We start from the raw sequence: 19,417 nt of genomic DNA, 5'->3' as shown, positions 1-19,417 counted from the left end.
GAAAATAAATGGCATGGGGATGATGCTGTATTTCATCAGTGAGTCCACAAGAAAGCATGCTCCTGCCTTACTTACCTGAGCTACACTGTGGACTGGACAACTAACTAAAAATGGGTGTATGGTCTGTCCACTGAATTGGTTGAACTATTTGATCTGACAACTCCGTGTATTTATAGATCAATTCTAGGTTCTCCATAAAAAGAACATGAGTTAGTGTAGAATCAGAGCCTTTCCCTTCATTGGGTTTCCTCACTGAGACTAAGGTATAGCTCTCAAATCAGAAGATGCCTGGAGTCAGAAGATGGGTCAGAAGACGCCTGGAGCCCTTTCCCCTCATTAGATGTCTTGTCTAATTATCCAAATCTTCCACAACCTCAGATGTAGGAAGCAAGATAATTTGTTAGGGAGTAACTGTTAGGAAGCAAGGCCTGCAACGCAGCCAGTCTCCAGGCAACCAGATGAGCATAGCTGGCATGGAGTAGGCTGCCAGATTGGCTACATCACCTGGTTGGTTGGAAGTCAGCAGACCAGCTCTTAAGCCTAGCAGCAATTCAGCTACTGCTCAAAGATTTTGCCCATGGTTGCAATAGCTCCTGCTTCTTCCCAGCCTTACCTCACTCCAGGTAACCCAATTCTGACTCTCAGCTCTGGTTCTTGACCTCTATGTTTGGCTGTTGCATCTGGCCTCTGACTCTGATTCTGACCCTATGCTCCAGTTCCTGGCTTCTGATTCTACCTGCGACCCTTGGCTCTGACCCTGGGCCCCAATTTCTGGCTACCGACTCCTGTTCTATCCACTGGGCTTGACTCCTACTCTGACCATTGGGCATGACTCCTGCTCCAACCACTAAGCACGACTGCTGGCATCCCTGTCATGTGACCATTACATCCTTGCCTGCTAGTCCTGGTGTAAGGCCACTGCTGTGCCCCCCGCCACACACACACAAAGCGATTGTTTTGGCCTACCAGAGGGGCTAGAAAGCAATACCCTTTCAGCATCCCAACACAGGCCCTCCTCATGACTAGTGGTGTGGCATTTAGGGAGGAAGGAAGAGGCCGTTGGGGAAAGGACATGGGTCAGGATCTATGCAGCAGAGAGGACCTGGGTGCCACTATGCATACAGTCAGTTTCCTAGCATGTTTCAGCTCCAGAACAGACGAAAGACTAAAAGGAAGAAACTCTGGGAGAAAAACCAAAGAAAACTTTGAGCACCCTAGCCCTTCCAGGTTTCTCAGGGAAACATCACCAATGATTCCTATAGTGGTATAGTCAGTTCAAAGAAACTGATGAATATGATTGTTCAGCCTGAAAAGCCATAACCAAGTGAGCTGTCTGCTGTTTTAGGAAGGTAGAAAGGTGGCATGACTGAGGCATCTTGGGAGTGGAATTCCAGGCATGAGTGGGATAAAAGAGTGGCTTCCTGGACTGGATATGATCTGTAAGGAATTTGTGTGACTATAGTGGACAAATCTTGGGAGGCACTTTAGATATGAGACAGAACCAGTGGTTGCAAGGAGAAAAGAGACTAGGATAAATTTTGGATTGTTGCAGACCATCCCAGAGGTATTTTTAGAAGGATTGAGAGGATTGCTGTCACTGATCAGTTTTAAACAGACAAGATGGAGGCTGGGATTGAGATGCCAGAGGGAACCAGATGGCATAGCTCTGATCCTATTTTTTGTGCACCTAATACACAAATATCAGGCTCTATTTAACCAGTGATGCTGAACTGCCATCAGAGGACTTTGAAAAGGAAAATAACTATATAATTTGCAAATCAACACTCCAACTTTGCTCTATGATTTGATTAACTTAAATCTCAGCTTTAAACAGAGTACAACTATGGGGAATGAAAGAACTAGAGGGCCTTATTGATGATAATGCTGGAAAAGAATATTACTTCACTTTATATTTTCAGTCTAACAAGAATGACAGTTAAAGTCTATCACAAATATTTTTGTAGGAGACTGATTTAAAGTATAATTATCTGTGGTAAATAAAGAAGTTCATATATTAATTTGGAAGAAATATTCATGTGAATGAATAATTGGAGATGGTTTGATTTCCCAGAACTAGTTTAAAATAATTCTAGTGTACTAAATGTATTCAACTGGGTAAAACAAAAAGGGTAAACACCTTTCTTAGTCTAATGGAATACTAGCACCTGCAAATAGTGGTACTCAGATAATAATTGGAAAACTTAGGCAACAAAATCCTCGGAATGTTAAGACCTAAAAATGGTCTTGGTAACAAGAATTGTAAAATTCAATACTTTAACTGTAACAATCATGGGTTTATTTTTTAATATTAAAGAGAGAATCTGTGTCTTGGAATAAAATGTTATGGGGTTGTTTGTTTCTATTATGTTTCTGTGCATTCAGAGTCCCCAAACTAAACCAACCATATCTCATCATTATGGTCCAAATCCTGATACTCTACAATAAGGAGCATGATACTCATAGTCCTTTATGAATCAGTGGGACTACACAAGGAGTAGCAGGCTGCTCAGCTGGAGGAAGGGCATCAGAATTTGTCCCTATATGAAATGAAGTATGGCTTTGAAATCTGAGATTTAATGTATAATATTGACTAGATTTCAAATATTTGTCTAGTTTTTCTCTGGACATCCATGACTATCACAGGAGCTGATACTGATTCATATGTACATATTTATTTATCTTAGCCATGTCCTAAGTGTACAAGACAGCTAGGTTTTTGGGGGAGGGCGGGGGGGGAGGTTAGAATTTAGGTGTAACACTTTTTTTATAAAAAAATTATTTCAGACATTTGTAAAGCTGTTTGGACAGGTGGCAATGTGTAAGTGAAATAGTGGCAGAAAGTCCACTTTTAGCTCAATAATCACAAGATTATCTATCTGACAAAATTACCATAATGAAGTAAAAATTGAAATAGGCAGGATTGTGAAAGTGTAAACTAAAACTGATGCACCTTACCATGGACAGGACCCTAACTTACAGCTTAGTTCATCAGCATTTAGAAATTACCAACCACCAAAGGGAGAAAAATATATGTACTTTAGATTGAGTGACTTGAAAAATAACCAGGCTTGTAGCTTCTCTGATAGATAGAGCTGTGTAATATATTTTTAAAATCAAAACTGAAGACAGCAGTTTTAATCTATTTTATAAAAATCAGCAGCAGCCTTGATAAATGATGGAATTCCGCCTATCACTGTTAAACTAGTGGAGGGTTGAAGACTATGGAACTTACGCAAACCATTCTCTTCAGGTACTCTACCAAACTGATAGCAGGTCGAGTGCCTCCACAATATCTTGTTCTCATGATGGATTCAATTGTTTGTAAACTTTATTAGTCCATTTACTTTAGTGGCCTCACTTGTCTTTATCAGGGTCAGTGCAATTACTACAGATCCTTGAATTTTTCCTCCTTGAACTAGAAAAACTACAGTTGTTTTCAAAAAGCTGATAATGTGCTGCGGAGTATTCACTTTGTGTTTAAAGTCTGTCTGCCACTCGTTTTACTTGAACTTAGTCTCCCTTTTATGCCAATTCACTTTATTGAACCCTTGAACTGGAAAGCTATTGTATATTGTACCATCACTTCTCTGGTGCCCATGTCTGTGTCTATTATAAGCTAATCCTTTTTTTCTTTTTGTATTTGTATTTTTCCATTCTTTATGGATAAAGACATTGCTTTCCATGTAGTCTCCCCCATTTTATTGCACAGACCTTCCATTTTAAAGGACTGTTACTGAGAGATGCTGTGACCTTACATTTGACTAATTAAAAAAAAATTCTGATCATCCTCCAGCACTTTTTTTTTATTAGGATTATTGTCCTTACTACAAGGATTTTTTTTCCTTGCTGATATTGACAACAGTGTGTTTGGCAAAGGAAGGTGGAGCAACACTGCATGTGACAACAGACCCAACTGGGCTAGGCATGGTCCTTGATCTGAATAATTTAAAATCTAATTTGAAGCAAGATGTAATAAGGGAAAGTGACATAGAAAAAGGAGGAGGAAGAGAGGAGAAGAGTAACAGTAATAAGACTGCATCATTATTTGATTGGTTCATGCACAATTTGATGGTTTAAAATTACCTAGCCATTAGTGCATCTGTCTTAAGCCACCTCACTTTTACTCTACCTATTGGATTACAATGAAATGTTCAATAAGCCATTAAGTAGTTATTGAGCAAACTGTTGGCCTGAAATATTTTTGTAAATGACCTTATCTAACAAGTATGCTTCCTGGCATTTGTATTGAATCACGATTCTCTTAAAAATATTGTGCAATAAGCTATAAAGAGACTACCTGAAAAAACAGTGCATCTGTGATCCTGGGAACTCTGGTCCAAATTGCTACTTCATACAAACTTTAAAGGTAATTTAAATGCATTTGGTAGTACTGCAAAAATTTGTTATAGAGACATTGACTTGATGGAGCTGGTGTGGTTTTTGTTTGTTTGGTTGTTTTTTATGAGATTGGCCCAAATTGGAACATTGAATCTCACTCCTCTCAGACTTTGGAGATCCTTGAATTGACATTCAGATCTGAACTGTACAGATATGGATCATCTATTTAAAATATATCATTTCTGTATTTGTATCTTAAAATTATCACCTTATCACTAACACCAATAATAACACTATATTTTCCTTCTGAATTAAAAACAAAAAATTAAGCAGTTTAACATTTGCAGTACATTGCTATTTGTAAAGAACCCAAACACTTCTCAAATACAATACTAATACATCTACTGTTATTTCCTGGACGCAACTGCTGTTGCAAACACCATTACATTTACCAAGACCAAAGTATAGAAAACTCATCTTTATAATGAAGTGGGAGACGCAAGTAAACAAGGCAATGAACTCTAGATGATATGAAATGAATTTGTAATTGATCACGGTTGTGAAATATGACAAAGATATATTGATATGCTGTGTCTGCAGTTTTTTCTGATTGACAAAATGAGGGAAAGACATCCTCCCTACAGATTCATGCTTTTGAGTTATAAGTTTTGGATGGTGCTGTGTCTCAAGTCTGGCTTGGGTGGCTAGTTAAAGATCCTTGAATGCATGTGTATCATCTGATGTGCTCCTTGTTGGAACATTGAATAGTCTCAGAAGACCATATCAACTAGATGTCAGCAACACACTATTGATTCAAGTTGTTTTTCTCCGGTGAGGTAGGCTTAAGAAGGTTGCTACCCACCCATAGTTTTTAAAATAGATAGTTAAGATGGAGTGATCATTTGTGCAAAGCCAACCTGAATACTAAAACTTTTTTTTTCACAAGTGGAAAGTGTTAACTTTTAAAATTACAACTGATTGCTTTGGGGATTTTCTCCCCAACAATATAACATTTTTCTGTCCACTACCACCCTTGCTTTGTTTTCTTAAAAGTCATACATCTATTGTAAAGTGTTCTGTTACACTTATATGATATACTTCAGCATGAGCACTTAGTACTGGACTTAGACTTTTCTGTTTTGCTTGTATTTGCACAGGATGTAAATTATAAAGAGAGAAGAAACTTGGAAACTTTACCCCAGGTTCAATAGTTATTTCAACCTAAAGGGTTAAACAGTTCCTATAAATGTTTCAGCGCCAACTCTTCTCTTTAGCAGCCGTGTGTTTATGTATATATATTTTCAAGCTTTTTGGGGGTACACCCGTCACCTCAGTGCACACTTACAGTCACTGTTCAAGTGGACTCACTATTTTATGGGCCACGTCTTTAGAAATAGCCTCTAACTTTGTATCTGTAGTCAATTGTGGGTGTAAAGGGCAGAATTTAGACATCTATCTTATTTGCAAACACAATCAGCTAGATGTCTAAATTCTGTCATTTGCAGCCACAACTGATTAACATAGTTTTAACGTGTACTCAAACATTTATTCTTATCTTATATAGGTCTATTCAGGAGACATGGTGCTGTTTATTAATCATAACATTTTCCTTGAAGTGAAATTTGGCCAAAGTTGAAATATTTGTGTGGAGATGTTGATCAAGTCTCTGTCAAAACATTGAGTCTAGGCCAAAAAAGTGACCCATGGTAGTGTTTAAGGCAATGAGCTGTGATGTGGGAAATGGAGGGTCAAGGCCCTGCTCTAATTGATTCAGATCATGAATTTGAACCTGGGTCTCCTACATCCTAGGTGAATGCCCTGACCACCAGGCCATTTGTGGGGTGAGGCCTTTAACAGTTCTTTTTTGTGTGTGTGAAAAATCAAAAGGTCTGAGCTGTATCCTGATGAAGAACTGGAATTTTTCTGAAATTTCAGAATTTTGAGGGTTGGGAAAACTTTCTTGCCGATCACTAATTCACAGTGATTTGGGATAAAAACCTCTCCTTTGAATCAAGCAGAGAAGGGATTTGAACCAGTATGTCTCACATCCCACATAAATGTACTGATCACTGGTTCTCCCCCACTCCTTCCTAAATTCTTATTACAAAATGGTCATTTTGACCCAATTCCGTTTTCACACAAAAAATTTGAAAGATTGTTTTCATTCCAATGTGGAACAAAAACAAATTTAAAAACCTTAAAAGTTACCACAAAATGAATTGTGCTCTGATCAGCTCTACTGTTCACTAATACAACCGGTTATCATGATTTAGAGAGATCAAGGGATCTGTATTATTTCAAGCTGGTGGCCACCTGATGTGCAGATATTTTCAGCTGTGCTATATCTGAAACATCTTGGTCAGAAAATAACCCCCTTTTTTTTTTAAGTCACTGTATTTATGTAGTTGCATAGATCGAAGTACTGGTTGAAGAAAATGAAAGAGCTACAGAGCCTAACTGTTTATATTTCCCATATGTGTTGAAATGATTGCAAAAATATTCCCCCAATCATCTGTCATCTTGTCTTTAATTTTCATTGCTCACAAATTGTCAGAAGAACAGTGGATAAACTGTAGATAAATTTTGAATAGAACAATGTCATTCAACATAATGCATAGAATAATACCCTACATTCTGACCATACAGGCTTCTCAGGTAGCACAAATACTCAGATTTCATTCTGACAAGAGTGTATAATGAAAATTTGAGAGGATTAGGCAAACCTTACAAATAATGTCGAGTAACTGTTTCATAGCAAGCTAACTGTATTACCTCAGCAAATGCAACATATTTCTTCGTGTGTCGTTTCTGCTAATCAAATATTATATATATCCTTAAAAATATGTGAAGGATCAAAAATGGACACCGTGTAGAGTCAAGCACAGGAGTTTATTACGCACAACGCTGGAGGAGTGTCACTTTGCTTATCAGGCTCAGAGACACTGCAGAACAATTAATGACAATAGATTATAGAGGGTGCCCATTGGGCAGAGAGAAGCAATGTGGATGTGTTTCCCAAGCACCTGGATAGGTTCAAGCAGCAAGACAAGATAAGCACAATAAGCCAATGGTTTAAAAGACTACATAATGGCTCTGCCCAAGGCTCAAATTAACATACTGCTGACACACAGGTAATTACCCTCAAACTATGTGTATTAAAGTATATAGGTTAAATCCTAATTTTGGGGTCCAGAGGAATGAGGTAGCTTCTCTACCGGTTGACCAACAGGTACATTCCTGGAGATTTAAAGCAAAAAAGCAGTAATTAGTACTAAACAATAACATTTTTTTATAAGTTTATCCTTGCATTTCTGTGGGCTAGGATTGGCATACATCTGTGAGGGGAGGGTATCATAACTCATGTCAATCATATTAGGCCTCACCCCGAACTCTGTCTGGGATCTGAGGGGTATTATACCACTATCTCCTCCCTGCATTAGGGAGTAACCGTGAGGCCTTTCTCAGCGCTTCATGTGTCTATAACTCGCGATAAGGCCGCCCAATTACATTTGGAGTTATGCTGACTCCGCTCACTAATCTGAAACACACAAGGTTATCTGTTTATCCCAGCTTTCTCTTAGCTATGTATTGTTCTTTGTTAGCTAGTCCTCATCCGGACCTATATGAAAAGTTCTTAGCAGTAACAGTAGTTAAGATTTTAGATCCACAGTAAATGGATTTTGGCCCTTCAGTATGAATACATGTGAAAAACAGCCAGAGGGCCTGATTCACCACCGGATTACTCTGTTTTGTCAGTGTAAGATAAATTGAATTGTTATAGCATAAAACTGAGGAATGAAATGGTGAATCAGGTCGATGGAGCTTTGAGTGTCTGGTTTCCAAAAAAAGAATTTACATTTACAGTACATTCAGATATCAGCTACAGTTAGTTTGTGTTTGTCAAATTTTAATATGCCATTTTAGTTTACTACCATGGAAGTAAAATCTTGAATGAAAGGAGACATGCATATGGCACAAAAGGGTTTGTTTCGTTCCATTAAAAAGGTTAATTAAAAAAAAAAAAAGAAAACCTACTACAACAAAGGTATTAGTCACACTGAATTAATCTGACATTGAGTATTTTCTCCTCTCTTGCTGACACTGAATTAGGATTTTACACTGGTAAAACATTAAACATAAAGATGACAAGAGGCCAAATTCTCTGCTAGTGTAAATTGGTGGAGCTCCTTTAACTTCAGTGGAGTTGTTTCAAATTATACCAGCAGAGAATTTGGAAGCACATGGAGATTGAGCAGATACAGCTGTGGTACTGCAACTTCCAACATTTAAATGCATTTGTAGTTAGTGTTCATGTCATGGAGCTACTGGATTATGGTGCACTGTATTCATATGATGCCTAAACATTTGCTGGTAATTATTTCACAATCATATTGGAAAAAAAGCCTCTGACCCAAAATAGATTAGTTGATATAGAGAACATGTAGGCAAATAACAGATGAATGCAGACAATTAAAGGTAGTTGGGTGAGTGGGTGGGTGAGCCCATACACTCAGTGTATTGAGCCAGGCACTGTTAGAGCAGCTGCTATGTAAGTGCATTAACAGAGCTTTAGTCTTGATTTATGGTTCAGTCATGACCTCTTCTAAGCAGATGGCTGTTCATGTCAAGCTATGCCAAACAAAATTTGGTGATTATGACTGGGGCCAGTAGCAATACCTCTTGTTCAGGTTACCCTAAACTTCTGGTATGAGAACCTGTTTTCAGTTGCTTATAACTTTGCCAAGCGTGAACCAATAGGGCTGAAATTGTCCATGCTGGGAGTCTGCCTCAGGCTGAATTATTCTGGACTTTTCATTGATATTGTCTTTAAAAAAAAAAAAGTGCAGTTATTTCTGAGAATGATGCTAAGTTTTTGTCCATTTCTTTGAACATCTCTAGCACCCCCATACTTTGGAGCAGGAACTTGAAATTTGAAAAGAGTGTGGCCTTTTGCTGACATTCCCTATAATTCTTGCTTCCAGATACTCTGCATCAGGGTGGGACTGGGCACCAGAACTGAAAGCAGGGCATCTTTCTGTTCTGTGCTCTCAGTGACCCCCTGAGTGGCACCCAGGCACTGTGGAGGAGGAAGCTGCCTGATTTGAATGCAGAGGGGACAAAAGATGGGCCGGGGGAGGGAAAGGTCAGATGCAGATTGGAAAAGGGGTTTGGTGACACTGTAACTGGAGGAGGCAGAGATTGAGCTGGGAGCCAAGGGGGAATCTGTGATTAAGAGAAGTGGGAGAGGCGCCTGGAACCTTTTGGGCAAGGAGATTGGGACAAGAAATGAGGGGAAGACACTGGGACTTGGAGCCAGTTGGCTGGTGGGGGGGAGCTCTGAGACCATATTCAGAGCTGATGGTGAGAGGAAGACTGGAACTGACTGGACAACAAGAGTGGGACTAGGAGCCAGGAGGAGTGGGGACAGAACTGATACATTTCTGAAGTGCAACTGAAATTGGCTGGGGAAAGCGACTGGGACAAGGAGCTAAGAAAAGGGCTAGAGGGAGGAATGACATTGGATGAGGAGCTTGGGAGAAGGGGAGAGACAAATCAGATGAGCTGGGAGAGGGCAACTGGGACTGACTGGGCAAGGAGACTGGGATTAGGATAAGAAACCTGAGAAGAGATTAGGAATGGGTAGGCAAAGTGTTCACTTAATTATTCAAAAGATAAATTCAAGGGAAAAGCCTTAATACTCATCTTTATGGAAGGATACACATCCCTTATGGAACATAAATGACAATCTCAAGGAAAGCGAGACTATGGTTGTCAACAAAGAATGGAGTGAAGTTAGGAATATAGAAGTAGACATGTGAGACTGGTACCAGAATGAAGGGATGGGTCATATCCATGCCAGACTGCCTGGGGTCCATCAACCAACAAAACTAGTATTCTAAATAAATAATTCCCAGGCACAGAGTACTTTGAAAGGTGTGTGAAATATAATGTTCAAAGGCATAATCGTCATGAAATCATGAAATGGTGATTGAATGATTATTCTGTAATGCAATACTGTTTTAAGTAATGTTACTTCTAGTTTCTGTTTCCCATGCCATGGTGTAGTGGCTATGAAAATAAACAGTGTAGAGCATAACTGAACCAACTGATTATTTTGACTTAACTTTGCAGATTTATTCTAAAAGAAATCAGAAAAAAACTTTAATTTTTATCTAATTTGATGTTTTCCTCACAGACACCAAATATTTGCCATTTGAAAATGATTTTCTGTGGAATTTGTACCATATGTTCTAATGCTATACATTCGATTAGGTACTATGTAGCAGTAAAGTGTGAACAATAGGGTTGCAACACAGAATTTACAGCCCTTGGAAGAGGGCTAATGTGCTTTAAGTCACCTTTTAAGCCTTCCCAATTCTGCTCTTGGGGCCACAACAGACTTCAGCATCCAGTTACAGCAGGGTAGTGTAACAGGCAGCCTTGAGCAAGGGCAAGAAACTCACTTTTTGTTTGATTTTTGACTGGCTTGAGTATTCAAGGAGAAAGATGTTGATTTGAAAAAGTAAAAGTCTCAGCTGGAATTGAATAGTACAGGTTCAATCAAGTGTTTAATGTTAATTAGTTTGTACTGTTGCTCACACCAATTTAATTATATTAAAATCATTCAATAAATGTCTGTACTTCAAGGTTTGGCATTTATACCATGGATTGCAAAGTTAATTCTGCACATGTGGTTGTCACCTAACTCTACCCATGCCACTGACCGTTTCCATAGGCCACTATGCTACCCATTCCTGCATGGAGAGGGGAGAGAACAACCTTTTGAAAAGAACAGAGCATAGCAGTGGCTCATCAGGTATCGTTCCTTCCCTATTACTTCAAATGATCCATATAGCCCGTTATCCTCTTTTGAGGAAAATTGAAAGTGTGGGTGGAGGGCAGGATCCAGACCAAGGGACAAGTTTGAACTGCAAACCCAATGTAAAACATTCACAATAGAAATCATGGAAAACTGATGGTGCTTGCAGCAGCATACCTTACCATACCTGAGAGATGTCACAGAGTACATCAATAGGTCTGGCAGCTAATGGGAGAAAGCAGCATGCCCAGGCCAGTCACCTACGTCTGGGGGTTTCTGAAGAGCACTACTGAGGGGAGAGAGACCATCTGCACAGTTGACCATGAGTGGTGGCCTTGGAGATCCAGACACCCATAAAGCCCCAGCCTCAACTCAGCCTTTGGTCTCAAATCTGGGCCAGCGCTAAAAAAGAAGTAAAAACAAGGAGGCATAAACAAAACAAAAATGCTGGCATGAAGAGCTGTGAATATCTTATTATGGATTTCCAAATTGTAAGTGTTTTACACTTAACAGCAATTTATAATGACCAGAAACGTCAAAAGACCTCAGTAGTTAAAAATAAATATATGTATGTTACCAAAGGAGTGTGAAAAAAAAATTCCCTCTGAAGACATGGATTACACCTCCTTTTTAGAATACCACATTTATTTGTTGATCTCCTTAGTGGGCAGAGTTCAATATATTAATTAGATACCAGCATAGAGGGAGTCAGAATGGTCCAGAATATTGGACCGAGATGTGGGTTGCTTTTCCCATTGACTTGTTTTGTGACCTTGGGCACAACTATTAACCTTTCTTCTTCAGTTTTCCCATCTGTAAAAGGTGGGTGATATGCCTTACTTTTATTAAGGATTTTGAGACATACAGAAGTGTTATATTGTATTTCTTTTCTCCATACAGGATCTCTTAAAGATGCGCACACTCTCTCTCTCTCTCGGGGGAAATTCATGCCAGAGTAGCGGGCCTGCCCAAAGCCCTGTGCACCACTTAATCCCCACATTAAGGGAAAGATTCTTGGGGTGAAATCTTGGCCTCATTCAAGTCACTGATAAAACTCCCATTGACTTCAATGAGGCCAGATTTTCAGCCATGATCTTTACTTGCATCTATGTATATTTGGAGTAATTCTATGAAATCCTTAATTCCTTAAATTGACCCTATGCACTGGGGTGAATTTCACTCTCAGATAAAATGTGTTACAAGTATTTTCTTCTGCAAATGAATGTTTGGGTGGTTTGCTTAAAAAAAAAGTGACACTGCTTTCTTTTAAATAATCTGTAAACAGAAAATTAAATTACTTAACCATGGCATTTTTGGCCAGGTCATTTTCAATAATGAAGTGTAATGCAAAATGTATAATTATTTAAAATAACTTTTTCTTTCAAAACTGAAATGGTTTTCTGATACTGAAGTATCATGACTAATTTCAATTTTTTGTTTAGAGTGTTTTTAAAGAGGAAAAAAAAACACTTTGTTCCAACTGTAGTTCACATGCTGATGTTGCATCTTCCCAATTATTAACAGATTCCAAGACCAGAAGGGACCCCTGTGATCATTCTAGTCTGATGTCCTATATAAAACAGGCTATAGAGTTTCCCCAAAATAATTCCTGGGGCATATCCAATCTTGATTTTTAAAAATTGCCAGTCATGGAGAATTTATTACAACCCTTGGTAAATTGTTTGTGATTAATTACCCTTACTCTTAATGTGGATAAGTTGTCAATATTTCTGTCACCAATAGCATTCTGGTGAAAAGATCTGTTGAAACAGATCTTTTTTTCAAAAAGCCATGTATAGTCCCTTATAAGGTATAATCACCTATAGAAAGAACTCTCCAAAACAGGAAGGAGATCATGAAGTCTGTCTTTGATGCACCAGTCTGAGCTCTGATGAATTTCTCACTGCTAAAAATGGTATTGAATTTTCAGATACTATTGAAGGTGTCTTGTGAGAAGTTGGTACAATTTCTGCATTTGAATGATTTTTTGTATGAGTAGGATAAACAATATATATACTCATTATAGACCAGAAATGCTAATTTTTTAATTTTGCATATTGAGTTTTTTTAGGAGGTGAGATAATTAGCAATTTACATATGAAACTACGTAATAATCAGTCTTGAGCGTCTATTATATTTAAATTAATTGGATGTGTCCTTTCTGAATGAACTGCGCTAAGCTTTGGAAATCGTCACATTTGTATCACATTAAGTTTACTCCAGTTCCTTGTTCATATGACAAACCATACAGGATTACTGACTTCTAAAATAAATCAAACTGGTACACCTAATCTGCTTGCACTATGAATAAGTTCTCTTGTCTTTTATATGGTTTGCGTGCTTTCTTTGCATATTTCCTTCTGACAAGCCTTATAACTTAGAACTATAAATACTTTATCATCTTTAAAACAAAGCCAATTCTTTTTCATATTCTATACATTTTAACTTTTTGCAAAAATGAATTTTATTTCACTTAGAAAACATCATCCCAGAGATTTTTGAACAAGATCTTTTCCTATTAAACCAAAGAATGTTGATATTGGCTCACATTGACTCAAGCTATTTAATCAAACATAATACTAGGAAAACAATAGCATAAACTTGATTTCAGGGTTTCATTTCAGTAGGTTATGCTGTTACACATTTTCTTAGAAGAAAATCATGACTTCTGATCAAGAGCAATACATTTTTTTGTATTTTGAACAGTTGTTGTAGTCATCATAAAGGCAAATGCCAAAGACGTAGCTTCCTTGCAGATGAAGTGCCATCTGCTCCCTAGCTAGAGCTTTAAGGTGGTCTGGCTGGATATTCAGTTTGTGTCCATCACTGGGATCTGTGATGCTGGCAGACCAGGTGCCAGCTCATGCCAAAACCGTGTGCCCCACTGAACATTGACAAATGCATAGCTGAAAATCAGTCTGGTTAACTGGTTAGTGTTGCTAAAGATGATGATAGAGTTATAAGAATGTGTTTAGACTTTATGAAATGCTTGTAGGATGCTGCATGTATTACTCTTATAATATCTGTATCCCATGTTATAAGGTAATATTTAGGTGTTTGCTCTGCAGCTATAAAAATGCTTGCTCACACTATAAACCCACACAGTCAGGGGAGAAGCATTACTAAGTGTGAAATACTGGGTTACCACAACAGGTGTTTTCTCCTCCAACAAAAGAATGCTTCAAGACACCAAGCAAGACACTGTGGAATGTCAGCGTACTAAAGTCTTTGTTTGCTTTCCTCACAGCCCTAAAGGGAGTATATGCACGAGCCCTTGTCCCATTACAGCTTGAATGCTGGGGGAAGGCAATAAAAATGTCTGACCAGAAGAAACTATTCCTATGTTACTTGAACTCTGAGGGACAAAGATTTCTAAGCATAAGCAAGAAGTCCCTAGTTGTTTAGCTTGGATTACCGCTAATGGTATCCAGTATATGGAACTGGCATATTACATATTACCTTTTGAGTCCTAACTTGTGTGTGTGTTTACCTGCTTTAACCTTGTAAATAGTGCCAGCTCCAGGCACCAGCGCAGCAAGCAGGTGCTTGGGGCAGCCAAGGGAAAGGGGCGTCACGTCCGACTCTTCGGCGGCAATTCAGCGGTGGGTCCCTCAGTCCCTCTTGGAGGGAAGGACCTGCTGCCGAATGATGAAGGGGTGGCGGTAGAGCTCCCGCCAAAGTGCCGCCAATCGCAGCTTCTTTTTTTTTCCCCCGCTTGGGGCGGCAAAAACGCTGGAGCGCCGATTCTGGGTCCGGGAAACAAGCACAGACTGGTGGGACCGCATAGTGTTGCAGGCGTGGGACAATTCCCAGTGGCTGCGAAACTTTTGCATGCGTAAGAGCACTTTCATGGAACTTTGTGACTTGCTTTCCCCTGCCCTGAAGTGCCAGAATACCAGGATGAGAGTAGCCCTCACAGTTGAGAAGCGAGTGGCGATAGCCCTGTGGAAGCTTGCAACGCCAGACAGCTACCGGTCAGTCGGGAATCAATTTGGAGTGGGCAAATCTACTGTGGGGGCTGCTGTCATGCAAATAGCCAAAGCAATCATTGAGCTGCTGCTACGAAAGGTAGTGACTCTGGGAAATGTGCAGGACATAGTGGACGGCTTTGCTGCAATGGGATTCCCTAACTGTGGTGTGGCGATAGATGGAACCCATATCCCTATCTTGGCACCGGAGCACCAGGGTACCCAGTACATAAACCACAAGGGTTACTTTTCATTGGTGCTGCAAGCACTGGTGGATCACAGGGGACGTTTCACCAACATCAACATGGGCTGGCTGGGAAGGGTTCATGACTCTCGCGTCTTCAGGAACACTACTCTGTTTAAATGGCTGCAGCAAGGGACTTACTTCCCGGACCAGAAAATAACCGTTGGGGATGTTGAAATGCCTATAGTTATCCTTGGGGACCCAGCCTACCCCTTAATGCCATGGCTCATGAAGCCATACACAGGCAGCCTGGACAGGACTCAGGAGCTGTTCAACTACAGGCTGAGCAAGTGCAGAATGGTGGTGGAATGTGCATTTGGCCGTTTAAAAGGTCACTGGTGCACTTTACTGACTCGCTCAGACCTCAGCCAAACCAATATCCCCATTGTTATTGCTGCTTGCTGTGTGCTCCACAATCTCTGTGAGAGTAAAGGGGAGACGTTTATGGTGGGGTGGGAGGCTGAGGCAAATCGCCTGGCTGCTGATTACGCGCAGACAGACACCAGGGTGATTAGAAGAGCACACCAGGAAGCGCGACGCATCAGAGAAGCTTTGAAAACCAGTTTCATGACTGGCCAGACTACCGTGTGAAAGATCTATTTGTTTCTCCTTGATGAAAACCCGCCCTCTTTATCGACTCATTCTCTGTAGGCAACCCACCCTCCCCCTTCGATCACAGCTTGCTTTCAAAGGAAATAAAGTCACTATCGTTTAAAAATCATGTATTCTTTATTAATTGATTATAAAAAGAGGGAGAGAACTGACAAGGTAGCCCGGGTGGGGTTTGGGAGGAGGATCGGAGGGAAGGAAAAGGCCACTAAAAAAGGGTTAAAATAATGACAGCCTTTTGCTTGGGCTGTCCACTGGGGTGGAATGGGAGGGTGCACGGAGCATCCCCCCCCCCCCCCCGCGTTCTTACACGTCTGGGTGAGGAGCCTATGGAACATGGTGAAGGTGTAGGTGGGTTATACAGGGGCTGTAGCGCCAGTCTGTGATCCTGCTGCCATTCCTGAAGCTCCACCAGATGCCGGAGCATGTCTATTTGCTCATGCAGCAGCCCCAGCATTGCATCCTGCCTCCTCCTGATCTTCCTGCCACCACCTCTCATCTCGAGCGTCTCTCCTCTCCTCACGTTGGTCCCTTCTGTCCTCACGTTAGTCCCTCATGTCCTCATGTTCACTGGCATCTTTCCTATACTTTGAAACCATGTCCTTCCGCTCATTCAGATGAGCTCTTTCACTGCGGGTGGATTCCATAATTTCTGCAAACATCTTGTCTCGCGTCCTCTTTTTCCGACGCCTTATCTGAGATAGCCTTCGGGACGGAGGAGGGAGGCTTGAAAAATTTGCAGCGGATCGAGGGAGGGGAAAAACGGAGAGAATTTTTTAAAAAAATACATTTTACAGAACAATGCTTATACTTTTTCACGGTGAACAACACTATTCACATTACATAGCACATGTGATTTCTGTGCAAGGTCGCATTTTGCCTCTTAATATTGAGTGCCTGTGGCTTTGCTGCTAGAGATCACAGACGCAGATCTGGGCAACAGAATTCGGCTTGCATGCGGCCATGGTACGCCATTGTCTTTCGGCTTCTGCATCCTCCTTTCCCACATACCAAGCAACCTGTTGAGTGCTGCGGTTTTCCTGTTAACTTCAGCAGCAGAAAACAAACTAACAGCCCCCCCCCCCACATCCAATTCTCTGGTATGATCGCTTTATCCCTCACCGCATGGCTGGTATCAGGGAAGATCCCTGCTAGTCACATGTGAAAAGCTTAGCGCCAATCCTCCCCTTCCCCCATGCTTGGCTTACTGCAGGGAAGGATTTCTTTTCAGCCACAGGCAAATAGCCCAGTAGGAAGGGCCACCTCTGTCCCCCTTAATTAAATTCCCGTATTTCAACCATGAGCGATACCACTCTCCTGAGGATTACACAGCGAGATAAAGAACGGATGTTGCTTGAATGCCAGCAAACACCGGGACCATACACTGCCAGGCTTTGTCATGCAATGATACCAGATTACTTGCTACTAGCATGGCGTGGTCAAGTGTCCTACCATGGAGGACGGAGTAAGGCTGCACTGCCCAGAAACCTTCTGCAAAGGCTTTTGGAGTACCTCCAGGAGAGCTTCATGGAGATGTCCCTGGAGGATTTCCGTTCCATCCCCAAACACGTTAACAGACTTTTCCAGTAGCTGTACTGGCCGCAAATGCATCCAAGTCCTCAGGGCAAATTAATCATTAAAAAACGCTTGCTTTTAAACCATGTTTTATATTTTAAAAGGTAAACTCACCTGAGGTCCCTTCCATGGGGTCATGGTCTTGGGTAATGGCTTGGGAGGGTACTTCAGTCAGGCTGAGAAAAAGATCCTGCCCGTTGGGGAGAACGGAGTGCTGTGTGCTCTCCACAAGCTTGTCGTCCTCCTCCTCCTCCTCGTCTGCAGACTCCTCAGGTGTGGCTGATGAGATTATCCCCACCTCGGAATTCATGGTCAGAGGTGGGGTAGTAGTGGCGGCCCCCCCAGAATTGCATGCAGCTTAGCGTAGAAGCGGCATGTCTGCAGCTCTGACCCAGAATGACTGCCTCCTTTGTTTTCTGATAGACTTGTCTGAGCTCCTTGACTTTCATGCAGCACTGCTCTGAGCCCCTATTGTGGCCTCTCTCCATCATGCCCCAGGAGATTTTTTCAAAAGTTTTGGCATTTCGTCTTTTCGAATGAAGTTCTGCTAGTACTGAATCCTCTCCCCATATAGCAATCAGATCCAGTACCTCCTGTACGGTCCATGCTGGTGCTCTTTTTAGATTATCAGCCTGCATGGTTACCTGTGCTGATGAGCGCTCTGTGGTCACCTGTGCTGTCCACGCTGGCCAAACAGGAAATGAAATTCAAATGTTTGCGGGGCTTTTCCTGCCTACCTGGCCAGATTGCTGTCCATAGCGGTCACAATGGTGCACTGTGGGATAGCTCCCGGAGGCCAATACCATCGAATTGCGGCCACACTAACCCTAATTCGAAATGACAATATCGATTTCGGCGCTACTCCGCTCATTGGGGAGGAGTACAGAAATCGATTTTAAGAGCCCTTTATTTTGAAATAAATGGCTTTGTTGTGTGGACGGGTGCAGGGTTAATTCGATTTAACACTGCTAAATTCGACTTCTACTCATAGTGTAGACCAGGCCTTAACTAGAACTGCCTCTTAAATTCTGAGAGTGGAGCGTCTAACAGCAGTTGACAAAGAAAGTGTAGACAGTTACAATATTTCATCAAATGTTAGGAAGGTGCAAGCATCAAAGAGGAAGACATGTCCAGGAGAGGGGGGGGGGGGCTAGTGGGATATAATAGTGGATACCATTCAGAACTCAATATTCAATGGAATGCATTCTAAAAAGGAAAAAGAACAATGATGTTGATAAGGTTTTATATATAACGTTTGTTACTGGTACAATTTGCCGCATGGCCAGTTTGGTTCTGGTTCATGTTTGTGATGTACATATGAATACATTACCATCATTTAAAAATACTCAGTATTTACCACCTCAAAAATCTTTTTAGAACACAGAATACCACATCTCTGTGTAGAGCAAATTGTGAGTTTTTAATATCCACTAACTAAGTGCTAGATTGGCACCTTGCATCCTACTCAGTAGGGGACACCACATGGCTTGGAGATTCACAGTTTGGTTCGTTCTCCATTTGTTCCATGAGCACCTTGTGATTGATCTTGCAAAGAATAACATAATCAGATTGAGGATGTAGGATGAATATCAAGAAAAATTCCTAACAATAAGATCTATTAGGTTTCGGAATGGTCTCCAAGGGAGGTGGTGGAAGAACCCATCATCTGGCATAGTTAAACTAGACTGCACAGAGCAATAGAAACTATTGTAGACAACAAACCCACAAGGACAGGAGGTTGAACTAGATGATTTATAGTTTCTATGAGTCACATGTTAAATAACTTATGCCAGGTTAAAAAAAATCCAACTTCCGTAGCACTTTACAAGGGTGAAGCTGCCAAAAATTACTCTTATGAGCAAT

Source organism: Malaclemys terrapin, chromosome 6 (genome assembly GCF_027887155.1).
Source record: "Malaclemys terrapin pileata isolate rMalTer1 chromosome 6, rMalTer1.hap1, whole genome shotgun sequence".
In the NCBI taxonomy this organism is placed as follows: Eukaryota; Metazoa; Chordata; order Testudines; family Emydidae; genus Malaclemys; species Malaclemys terrapin.
Note: the sequence above shows the minus strand (reverse complement) of the source record.